Genomic DNA, 13,148 nt, shown 5'->3' on the forward strand with positions numbered 1-13,148 from the left:
AATACTTATTGTGAGGAATATGAAGTGAGCTACTGTGAGTTATGTCAGTCCTCCTCAGTTGCTAGTGCATTAGGAGACAAATCAGAATGGCTGCTGTATGTTTTTTCCCAGCTTTCTTTGGCCAGCATGTTTACTATGGTTACCATGGTGACTCACTGACTGCTATGGGACTTGGTTCAGGCTGAAAATTCATTTATGATTTATGTTCCAACCATTCCAATCCAATGATAGTTGTTGAGTGTCGCTTTTATAATTCTGCCAGTTTTTCTACTTTTATATATTGACACTGAAACATTGGGTAGAGCCTTTGCATTCTCACAAAGCATTTACTTATTTATTTGTATGTATGTATGCATGTGTGTATGCATGTACGTATGTATGTATATATGTCTTTACTATGACAATGGATTACCATTTTGCTCAAAGAGTTACTAGTGTTTGACATTATAATTATGTCTTTTGGTGCTCAAATTTTAACAGACTTGGCCAGTGTTAGCCCCTGAAATTGGCTTTTGTGTTTATTTGCCACATCTGTAGAATTGTTTGAACATGGAGTTTACTCTGTTGGCTTCGTATCTCACATTCTGTAGAAAGACAGTAATGTTGCCAACCTCAGAGTAATGCTTTCAGAATTTCAAGACCAAAAGCTTGAAAAAAAACAACCAAGGAGCCTGAGCGGCTCAGTTGGTTAAGCATCCGACTTTGTCTCAGGTCATTATCTCACAGTTTGTGAGGGGCCCCGTATCAGGCTTTCTGCTCTCAACGCAGAGTTCACTTCACATTCTCTCTTCCTCTCTCTCTCTCTCCCTCTCTCTCTCTCTCTCTCTCTCTCTCTCCCACTCATTCTCTTTTTCTACCTTTCTCAGAAATAAGAAAAAACCCATTAAAATAGTGCTGAAATAGCAACCTACACATTGTGGAATCAACAAAATCCTCAGAACATTAGTAGCTTGTCCCAGCATTACCTCCTTCATTCTATTAAGCTGACGCCTCTAACATGAACATCATAGCATGACTACAAGAGAGAATACCTGCACTGGAACAGCAAGCAGGAATAAGTCCCCATTTACATGATGTGAGAACTTCAGTATCACTGTTGTGTGAGGGATGGGGCTGTGTGATGGATCTTGAAAAGAGGCACTGCTTCCTTGCACACTTTCCAGTGACCTAAGTGGGGACAGCACATGACCTGTGTTTCATGTGCTTTCCCTTATTTCCACTTCCCTCTCTATACCAAGTGATGTTTGATCCCCTGACTCTCCCTTATAGTGGAATAAGAGAGAAGTGTATGGACTCTGAGCCCCAGAAACAGGGCATGAAAGAGAAGAACAAAGTGTGAGGTTCAGTCTGGTAGACAATTTCCTGAAGCAAAAGTAAAGAAATCAGTGTTCCAATAATTGGTACCCTTTAAGTCGCTTCAGTATCTTCTATTCAACAAGATAGCAATACTCGATTCTCCCAACCACCCAGGAATATAATGGTATTTAGGTGTGTTCCCATATGAGAAAGTAATCTATGAACTTGTTTGGGGCAGGGACAAACCAGTGTCCTTCTGAGTAATTATGTTAACAGAGACTGCCCACATATGACAGAACTCTGCATAGTAGATGTTACATTAATGGTACAAAAACCATCTTATGTTTAGGTCAGGATTTCTTCAAGTGTGGTCAATAAACCACTTGATCATCAACAAGGAGTACTTGTTAAAATAGCAGATATACGGGCCAACCATAAGTCTGCTGTATCCACAACAGTGAGCTGGGGTAGAAGGTATTTACATTTTGAATAATTTCTTCTGTTTATTGTGGTATTCACCTAAATACAAAAACACTGCTGTGGATTTCAAGTAAGGTGTTCTTAAAATATTGCCTCCTTTCATGTCTTATTTTGGTGCCAATTTCTCCTGCAACTCAGCTTTAGGTATCTGTGCCTGCTCCCAGTGTATCAGAAAGGAAACAATTCTTTCTCTTCCGTTATATTTATTCAGTGTATGATATGAAAGACACTGCAGTATTTTCCTAAGGCTCTCATAACAAAAGAAAACAATCTAGGTAGCTTAAACAATAGAAATTGTCTCACATTCTGTAGGCTACAAGCCTAAAATCAAGATGCTGTCAGGACCATGTTCCCTCAGAATCCTTTTGGGAGATTCTATCCATGCTTCTTCCTTGCCTTTGGTGATTTACTGACAATCTCTGCATTTCTTGGCTTGCAACTGTATGACTCCCGTTTCTGCCTTCATTGCCTCATGGAGTTATCCCTGTTCTGTCTTCACATGGCTGTCTTCTTATAAGGACACAATGGTTTACAGGCACACCCTACTCCACTATGACCTCATCTTAACTAATTACATCTGCAACATCCAGAGTCCCGCAGATTACATTCTGAGATACTGAGGATTAAGACTTCAACATGTCTTGTTTTGGGTGACACAATTCAACCTATAACAGCCTATAACTGAACTAGTCACGGGATAAAGAGTGAACAAGACAATGTAGTATCCCTGGCACTTTGTTTCTACCTTGGGAAAACTGGCAATGCATAGGTAAGGAAATCAATAATCAGGATAATTATTTATGAAAAAGAATGCTTTAAGGGAAATAAATAAATCCACTGAGTAGCACATGATGAGGACAGGGATTATTATAGATGGAGTTGTCAGTCAAGATCTTTCTCAGGAAATGACATTTGAGCTGAGTCCTGAAAGACAAGAGGAAACCAGGCTTGGACTGGGCCTTTTTTTTTTTTTTGGAAGTGTTTCTGCCACCAGTTGCTGAAGGAGCAGATGATGAACACAAGTGGCTGGAGCCTGGCAAAGTGCAGATAGTAGGAGATACAACTTAAGGGAAGACAGGATCCACATAATTGGGGCCATGTCAGGAGGTTGGAGTCATTCTGAGGGTGGAGTGTTACAGTATAGAAGTGATACAATCTGATTCATGTGCTCACAAGGTGACTCTCCCACTGTAAGGAGAATAGACCGAAAAGGACAAGATGGCTGTGGGGATAATTTTAGGAGAATTTTGGAGAAGTCAAAAGAGGGATAGGGTGGATTGGCCCATTGCAGCAGTGCACAGGGGACAGGGGATGTTTCTGCACAGGGTATGTCAGCTGTAGAACAGACAGGGCCTGCAGTGGCTGTCAGTGTGTGTGTGCGTATGTGTGTGTGTATAATGCAGGATCCAGGATAAGCCTTCAGTTTTTGTTAGGCTAGAATCAGAAATGGTGGTGCTGTGTCCTGGAATCCATTGTTCCAAGTTCTTTTGAGTCATTCTCATGACAATTAGTTATGTATCCAATGGTGGTTATAGTGAACGTTAGTTATTTAAAACAGTCATTGGTTGTAGAATTGGATTAAGTTTTAAGAATATTAAACTTTATTAAAGACACATGAAAATCTTTTGCAAAACTATCAAAAGTATAAGAATCTGAATTTGCATATATTTATAAAACTTTTGGCACTTGCCAAGCTGTTAACCTCACCAGGTTTGAACCTCACTAGCTAAGGCTATGTGCCTTGACATTTTCTAAGTGTGTTCATGTATTAATTTCAACAATTCTCAAAACAGCAACCCATGAAGAGGGTCCTGTTGTTTTCCCATTTAACAGAAGAGGAAACTGAGTCACAGAGAAGTTCTTTCACACTACCAGGGTTCAGAGATAGCCACTTTTTCTGTCTCTGCAGTAGATTTTTTTTAAACGATGTGATTTCAGACCATTTATTCTTATAAAAACCAAAAACACTTTGCTTACTTTGATTATGTTTTTTGCTTTGCCATTTCATTTTTAATGGAATTAAAAAATGTTATTCTTTTCCCATTTGCTTCTGGATTTTTAGTCATAGCTGGAAAAGCTTCCTCTACTGCCAGGTTATAGAGAAATTTTACTAGATGTACTTCTGTGGACAGGATAAAGACAAGAAGGGGATCATATTGGGATGTTTGGCATGGGAGGAACAGTTGGGTAAATGAGCTTTCTTGTGAGAAATCTGTGAAAACAATGTCACTAAATCAGGAGAATTAGATGTTGAGATTAGGATCTCAGTTTTGTGCTTGTCTTTGAGAACTCAGTCTCCTCTCTTTCTCCTGTGAATGTGGGTTCAGGCCCCCACACTGGAAGGCAACGTTTTAAATAAAGTGAAACCTCCATGTCACCTGAGATGGACCCTCAGGGAACTTAATGGGAGGGGCCAACATCTTAGAGTGGTGTCCTCAGACAGACACAAAATCATTTCTGAAATCTACCATGCAACTTGGCCACAGACTAAAGAGAAAGTAAAACCTTTAGTTTGCACCCATGGGAGAACCAAACCTGAAATCATATAAGTGCTACCTCATCCTTCACTATCTGGGAGTGAGGTCTCCTCACAAGGTCATAACCTCTTAATGCTATTCAGGAGTACCAAGGCGTCATTTACAAGTGACCTCAGTTGCCCAAGGTACAATCACTTACCACATAATCACATTATTTCTTGTTGAGATGCCGAGTTTCCAGAGTCTGGGTCAGGCTTGGATTAAACTTGCTTGGAATGGAGTCCATTTGAGGTCAAATCTTACCACCCCTTGGAGTATGTACTGATATCAATCGTGTTTTCAGTGGACACTTCCATATATGTAGTAATACAATTTTATTAAATACAGTCACCTACTTGTACATACTGTACATGATGTCCCTGTGACTTACTTACTTTATAATTAGATGTTTGTGCCTTTGACCACCTTCCTCCATTTTGCTCACAACTTCAAATGCCACCTCAGGCAACTACCAAAGTCTTTTTTATATACCTGTATTCGTTTCTTTCTTTTTTTTTCTTTTAACTTCCCACATGTAAACAAGATCACACGGTGTTTGTCTTTCTCTATTTGATCAATTTTATTGAGCATAATGCCTTTGAGGTCCATCCATGTTTTGGCAAATAGTACAATTTTATTCCTTTTTATAGAGGAAAAATATTTCATTGTATATACATACCACACTTTTTTAAATCCCTTCATCATATATTCATGGACACTTACATTATCTCCACGTCTTGGTTATTGGTAATAATGCTGCAGTAAACACAGGATGCATATATCTTTTCATGTTGGCTATTTGTTTTCATCACATATTTATAAGTGGAATTGCTGGATCATACGGTAGTTCTATTTTTACTTTTTTTTTTTTTAGAAACGTCCATAATTTTATCCATAGTGGCTGAACCAATATGTATTCTTACAAATGGTATACAAGAGTTCCCTTTACATTCTCCAACACTTGTATATCTCTTTTTTATTAAAAATTAAAAAAAAATTCTGAGGCGCCTGGATGGTTCAGTTGGTTGAGTGTCCAACTTCAGCTCAGGTCATGATCTCACAGCTCACAGGTTTGAGCCCCACATTGGGCTCTGTGCTGACAACTCAGAGCCTGAAACCTACTTTGGATTCTGTGTCTCCATCTCTCTCTGCCCCTCCCCCACTCACGTTCTGTTAAAAATAATTAAAAATAATTTTTAAGAGTGCAAGCAGGGGAGGGGAAGAGAGAGTGGGAGACACAGAATATGAAGCAAACTCCAAGCTCCGAGCTATCAGCATAGAGCCCAACGTGGGGCTAGAACTCACAAACCGTGAGATCATGACCTGAGCCAAATTTGGCTGCTTAACTGACTGAGCCACCCAGGCACCCCTCTTTTCTTTTTTATGATTGACATTTCAATACAAGAGAGGTGATATCATTATGGTTTTATTTTGCATTCCCTTGATGATTATTGATGCTGAGCACATTTTCAGGTATTGTTGGCCATTTCTTTGTCTCTGTGGAATATTTATTCAGATCCTCTGCTGCTGACTTTTTTTGCTTTTTTTTTCATTTTTAAATTTATTTATTTATTTATTTTTAATTCAAGGTAGTTAACACACAATGTACTATTGATTTCAGGAGTAGAGCCCAGTGATTCCTCATTTACATATAACACCCAGTTCTCATCCCAACAAGTGCCCTTCTTAATGCCCTTCACCCACTTAGCCTATCCACCACCCACCTCTCCTCCAGTAACCCTCAGTATGTTCTCTTTAAGAATTTCTTATGGTTTGCATCCCTCTCTGTTTTTATCTTATTTTTCCTTCCCTTCCCCCATGTTCATCTATCTTGTTTCTTAAATTCCACATATGAGTGAAATCATATGATATTTGTCTTTCTCTGACTGACTTATTTTGCTTAGCATAATATACTTAATCCCATCCATGCCATTGCAAATGGGAAGATTTCATTCTTCTTGATCGCTGAATAGTATTCCACTGTATGTATATGTATGTATATGTATATGTATATGTATATGTATATGTATATGTATATATCACATCTTCTTTTTGTTTGTGTGTTTGTTTGTTACTTAAATTTAAATAACTAAATTCAAGTTAGTTAACATACAGTGTAGTCTTGGCTTCAGGAGTAGAACCCAGTGATTCAACTCTTTCATATGATACCCATTGCTCATCCCAAAAAAGTGCCCTCCTTAATGCCCATCACCCATTTAACCCATCACTCCCACCTCCCCTCCAGCAGTGCTGTTTGTTGTCTGTATTTAAGAGTCTCTTATGATTTGCCTCATTCTCTGTTTTTAAGTATTTTTCTTCTTCTTCCCCTATGTTCATCTGTTGAGTTTCTCAATTTCCACGTATGAATGAAGTCATATGATATGTCTTTCTCTGATTGACTTATTTCACTTAGCATAATATACTCTTGTTCCATCACGTTGCAAATGGCAAGATTTCTTTCTTTTTGATTGCTGAGTAGTATTCCATTTGTATATATACAACATCTTTAACCATTCATCTGTTGATGGACATTTGGGCTCTTTCCATAATTTGACTATTTTTGATAGTGCTGCTATAAACATTGTGGTGCATGTGCCCCTTTGAATCAGAATTTTTGTATCCTTTGGATAAATTCCTAGTAGTGCATTTGCTGGGTCATAGATAGTTCTATTTTTAATTTTTTGAGGAACCTCCATACAGTTTTCCAGAATGGCTGCACCAGTGTACATTCCTACGAACAGTGCAAGAAGGTTCCCCTTTCTCCATATTCTTGTTGACATCTGTTGTTTCCTGAATTCTTAATTTTAGCCATTCTGACAGATGTGATGTGGTATCTCATTGTGGTTTTGATTTGTATTTCTCTGATGATGAGTGATGTTGAGCATTTTTTATATGAAATTTATTGTCAAATTGGTTTCCATACAACACCCAGTGCTCATCCCAAAAGGTGCCCTCCTCAATACCCATCACCACCCTCTCCTCCCTCCCACCCCCCATCAACCCTCAGTTTGTTCTCAGTTCTTAACAGTCTCTTATGCTTTGGCTCTCTCCCACTCTAACCTCTTTTTTTTTTTCTTTCCCCTCCCCCATGGGTTCCTGTTAAGTTTCTCAGGATCCACATAAGAGTGAAACCATATGGTATCTGTCTTTCTCTGTATGGCTTATTTCACTTAGCATCACACTCTCCAGTTCCATCCACGTTGCTACAAAGGGCCATATTTCATTTTTTCTCATTGCCATGTAGTATTCCATTGTGTATATAAACCACAATTTCTTTATCCATTCATCAGTTGATGGACATTTAGGCTCTTTCCATAATTTGGCTATTGTTGAGAGTGCTGCTATGAACATTGGGGTACAAGTGCCCCTATGCATCAGTACTCCTGTATCCCTTGGATAAATTCCTAGCAGTGCTATTGCTGGGTCATAGGGTAGGTCTATTTTTAATTTTCTGAGGAACCTCCACACTGCTTTCCAGAGCGGCTGCACCAATTTGCATTCCCACCAACAGTGCAAGAGGGTTCCCGTTTCTCCACATCCTCTCCAGCATCTATAGTCTCCTGATTTGTTCATTTTGGCCACTCTGACTGGCGTGAGGTGATACCTGAGTGTGGTTTTGATTTGTATTTCCCTGATAAGGAGCGACGCTGAACATCTTTTCATGTGCCTGTTGGCCATCCGGATGTCTTCTTTAGAGAAGTGTCTATTCATGTTTTCTGCCCATTTCTTCACTGGGTTATTTGTTTTTCGGGTGTGGAGTTTGGTGAGCTCTTTGTAGATTTTGGATACTAGCCCTTTGTCCGATATGTCATTTGCAAATATCTTTTCCCATTCCGTCGGTTGCCTTTTAGTTTTGTTGGTTGTTTCCTTTGCTGTGCAGAAGCTTTTTATCTTCATAAGGTCCCAGTAATTCACTTTTGCTTTTAATTCCCTTGCCTTTGGGTATGTGTCAAGTAAGAGATTGCTACGGCTGAGGTCAGAGAGGTCTTTTCCTGCTTTCTCTTCTAGGGTTTTGATGGTTTCCTGTCTCACATTCAGGTCCTTTATCCATTTTGAGTTTATTTTTGTGAATGGTGTGAGAAAGTGGTCTAGTTTCTTCTTTCTGAATGTTGCTGTCCAGTTCTCCCAGCACCATTTGTTAAAGAGGCTGTCTTTTTTCCATTGGATGTTCTTTCCTGCTTTGTCAAAGATGAGTTGGCCATACGTTTGTGGGTCTAGTTCTGGGGTTTCTATTCTATTCCATTGGTCTATGTGTCTGTTTTTGTGCCAATACCATGCTGTCTTGATGATGACAGCTTTGTAGTAGAGGCTAAAGTCTGGGATTGTGATGCCTCCGGCTTTGGTCTTCTTCTTCAAAATTACTTTGGCTATTCGGGGCCTTTCGTGGTTCCATATGAATTTTAGGATGGCTTGTTCTAGTTTCGAGAAGAATGCTGGTGCAATATTGATTGGGATTGCACTGAATGTGTAGACAGCTTTGGGTAGTATTGACATTTTGACAATATTTATTCTTCCAATCGATGAGCAAGGAATGTCTTTCCATGTCTTTAAATCTTCTTCAATTACCTTCATAAGCTTTCTATAGTTTTCAGCATACAGATCCTTTACATCTTTGGTTAGATTTATTCCTAGGTATTTTATGCTTCTTGGTGCAATTGTGAATGGGATCAGTTTATTTGTCTTTCTGTTGCTTCATTGTTAGTGTATAAGAATGCAACTGATTTCTGTACATTGATTTTGTATCCTGCAACTTTGCTGAATTCATGTATCAGTTCTAGCAGACTTTTGGTGGAGTCTATCGGATTTTCCATGTATAATATCATGTCATCTGCAAAAAGCGAAAGCTTGACTTCATCTTTGCCAATTTTGATGCCTTTGATTTCCTTTTGTTGTCTGATTGCTGATGCTAGAACTTCCAGCACTATGTTAAACAACAGCGGTGAGAGTGAGCATCCCTGTCGTGTTCCTGATCTCAGGGAAAAAGCTCTCAGTTTTTCCCTGTTGAGGATGATGTTAGCTGTGGGCTTTTCATAAATGGCTTTTATGATCTTTAAGTATGTTCCTTCTATCCTGACTTTCTCAATGGTTTTTATTAAGAAAGGGTGCTGGATTTTGTCAAAGGCCTTTTCTGCATCGATTGACAGGATCATATGGTTCTTCTCTTTTTTTTTTGTTAATGTGATGTATCACGTTGATTGATTTGCGAATGTTGAACCAGCCCTGCATCCCAGGAATGAATCCCACTTGATCATGGTGAATAATTCTTTTTATATGCCGTTGAATTCGATTTGCTAGTATCTTATTGAGAATTTTTGCATCCATATTCATCAGCGATATTGGCCTGTAGTTCTCTTTTTTTACTGGGTCTCTGTCTGGTTTAGGAATCAAAGGAATACTGGCTTCATAGAATGAGTCTGGAAGGTTTCCTTCCCTTTCTATTTCTTGGAATAGCTTGAGAAGGATAGGTATTATCTCTGCTTTAAACGTCTGGTAGAACTCCCCTGGGAAGCCATCTGGTCCTGGACTCTTATTTGTTGGGAGATTTTTGATGACTGATTCAATTTCTTCGCTGGTTATGGGTCTGTTCAAGCTTTCTATTTCCTCCTGATTGAGTTTTGAAGAGTGTGGGTGTTCAGGAATTTGTCCATTTCTTCCAGGTTGTCCAATTTGTTGGCATATAATTTTTCATACTATTCCCTGATAATTGTTTGTATCTCTGAGGGATTCGTTGTAATAATCCCATATTCATTCATGATTTTATCTATTTGGGTCATCTCCTTTTTCTTTTTGAGAAGCCTGGCTAGAGGTTTGTCAATTTTATTTTTTCAAAAAACCAACTCTTGGTTTCGTTGATCTGCTCTACAGTTTTTTTAGATTCTATATTGTTTATTTCTGTTCTGATCTTTATTATTCCTCTTCTTCTGCTGGGTTTAGGCTGCCTTTGCTGTTCTGCTTCTATTTCCTTTAGGTGTGCTGTTAGATTTTGTATTTGGGATTTTTCTTGTTTCTTGAGATAGGCCTGGATTGCAATGTATTTTCCTCTCAGGACTGCCTTCGCTGCATCCCAAAGTGTTTGGATTGTTGTCTTTTCATTTTCGTTTGTTTCCATATATTTTTTAATTTCTTCTCTAATTGCCTGGTTGACCCACTCATTCGTTAGTAGGGTGTTCTTTAACCTCCATGCTTTTGGAGGTTTTCCAGACTTTTTCCTGTGGTTGATTTCAAGCTTCATAGCATTGTGGTCTGAAAGTATGCATGGTATAATTTCAATTCTGGTAAACTTATGAAGGGCTGTTTTGTGACCCAGTATATGGTCTATCTTGGAGAATGTTCCATGTGCACTCGAGAAGAAAGTATATTCTGTTGCTTTGGGATGCAGAGTTCTAAATATATCTGTCAAGTCCATCTGATCCAATGTCTCATTCAGGGCCCTTGTTTCTTTATTGACCGTGTGTCTAGATGATCTATCCATTTCTGTAAGTGGGGTGTTAAAGTCCCCTGCAATTACCACATTCTTATCAATAAGGTTGCTTATGTTTATGCGTAGTTGTTTTATATATTTGGGGGCTCCGGTATTCGGCGCATAGACATTTATAATTGTTAGCTCTTCCTGATGGATAGACCCTGTAATTATTATATAATGTCCTTCTTCATCTCTTGTTACAACCTTTAATTTAAAGTCTAGTTTGTCTGATATAAGTATGGCTGCTCCAGCTTTCTTTTGGCTTCCAGTAGCATGATACATAGTTCTCCATCCCCTCACTCTCAATCTAAAGGTGTCCTCAGGTCTAAAATGAGTCTCTTGTAGACAGCAAATAGATGGGTCTTGTTTTTTTATCCATTCTGATACCCTATGTCTTTTGGTTGGCGCATTTAATCCATTTACATTCAGTGTTATTATAGAAAGATACGGGTTTAGAGTCATTGTGATGTCTGTATGTCTTATGCTTGTAGGGATGTCTCTGGTACTTTGTCTCACAGGGTCCCCCTTAGAATCTCTTGTAGGGCTGGTTTAGTGGTGACAAATTCCTTCAGTTTTTGTTTGTTTGGGAAGACCTTTATCTCTCCTTCTATTCTAAATGACAGACTTGCTGGATAAAGGATTCTCGGCTGCATATTTTTTCTGTCTAGCACACTGAAAATCTCGTGCCAATTCTTTCTGGCCTGCCAAGTTTCAAAAGAGAGACCAGTCACGAGTCTTATAGGTCTCCCTTTATGTGTGAGGGCACGTTTACCCCTTGCTGCTTTCAGAATTTTCTCTTTATCCTTCTATTTTGCCAGTTTCACTATGATATGTCGTGCAGAAGATCGATTCAAGTTACATCTGAAGGGAGTTCTCTGTGCCTCTTGGATTTCAATGCCTTTTTCCTTCCCCAGTTCAGGGAAGTTCTCAGCTATTATTTCTTCAAGTACCCCTTCAGCACCTTTCCCTCTCTCTTCCTCCTCTGGGATACCAATTATGCGTATGTTATTTCTTTTTAGTGTATCACTTAGTTCTCTAATTTTCCCCTCATAGTCCTGGATTTTTTTGTGTCTCTTTCTCTCAGCTTCCTCTTTTTCCATAACTTTATCTTCTAGTTCACCTATTCTCTCCTCTGCCTCTTCAATCCGAGCCGTCGTGGTTTCCATTTTGTTTTGCATTTCATTAAAAGCGTTTTTCAGCTCCTAGTGACTGTTCCTTAGTCCCTTGATCTCTGTAGCAAGAGATTCTCTGCCGTCCTCTATACTGTTTTCAAGCCCAGCGATTAATTTTATGACTATTATTCTAAATTCACTTTCTGTTATATTATTCAAATCCTTTTTGATCAGCTCATTAGCTGTTGTTATTTCCTGGAGATTCTTCTGAGGGGAATTCTTCCGCTTGGTCATTTTGGATAGTCCCTGGCATGGTGAGGACCTGCAGGGCACTTCCCCTGTGCTGTGGTGTATAACTGGAGTTGGTGGGCGGGGCCGCAGTCCAACCTGATGTCTGCCCCCAGCCCACTGCTGGGGCCACAGTCAGACTGGTGTGTGCCTTCTCTTCCCCTCTCCTAGGGGCAGGATTCACTGTGGGGTGGTGTGGCCCGTCTGGGCTACTTGCACACTGCCAGGCTTGTGATGCTGGGGATCTGGCGTATTAGCTGGAGTGGGTAGGCAAGGTGCACAGGGGCAGGAGGGGCAGGCTTAGCTGGCTTCTCCTTAGGTGATCCACTTCAGGAGGGGCCCTGTGGCAGCGGGAGGGAGTCAGATCCGCTGCCGGAGGTTTGGCTCCGCAGAAGCACAGAGTTGGGTGTTTGCGTGGAGGGAGCAAGTTCCCTGGCAGGAACTGGTTCTCTTTGGAATTTTGGCTGGGGGATGGGCGGGGGAGATGGCGCTGGCGAGCACCTTTGTTCCCCACCAAACTGAGCTCTGTCCTCCGGGGGCTCAGCAGCTCTCCCTCCCTTTGTCCTCCAGCCTTCCCGCTTTCTGAGCAGAGCTGTTAACTTATGACCTCCCAGAGGCTAAGTCGCGCTTGCTGTTAGAACACAGTCCGTCAGGCCCCTCCACTTTTGCCAGCCAGACTCGGGGGCTCTGCTTGGCCAGCGAGCCGCCCCTCCACCCCGGCTCCCTCCCGCCAGTCCGTGGAGCCTGCACCGCCTCGCCGCCCTTCCTACCCTCTTCCGTGGGCCTCTCGTCTGCGCTTGGCTCTGGCGACTCCGTTCTGCTAATCATCTGGTGGTTTTCTGGGTTAGTTAGGCAGGTGTAGGTGGAATCTAAGTGATCAGCAGTATGCACGGTGAGCCCAGCGTCCTCCTACGCCGCCATCTTCCCTCATCCATTGAGCATTTTTTCATGTGTCTGTTTGCCATATGGATGTCTTCCTTAGAAAAGTGTCAA

Source organism: Acinonyx jubatus, chromosome X (genome assembly GCF_027475565.1).
Source record: "Acinonyx jubatus isolate Ajub_Pintada_27869175 chromosome X, VMU_Ajub_asm_v1.0, whole genome shotgun sequence".
Taxonomy (NCBI): Eukaryota; Metazoa; Chordata; class Mammalia; order Carnivora; family Felidae; genus Acinonyx; species Acinonyx jubatus.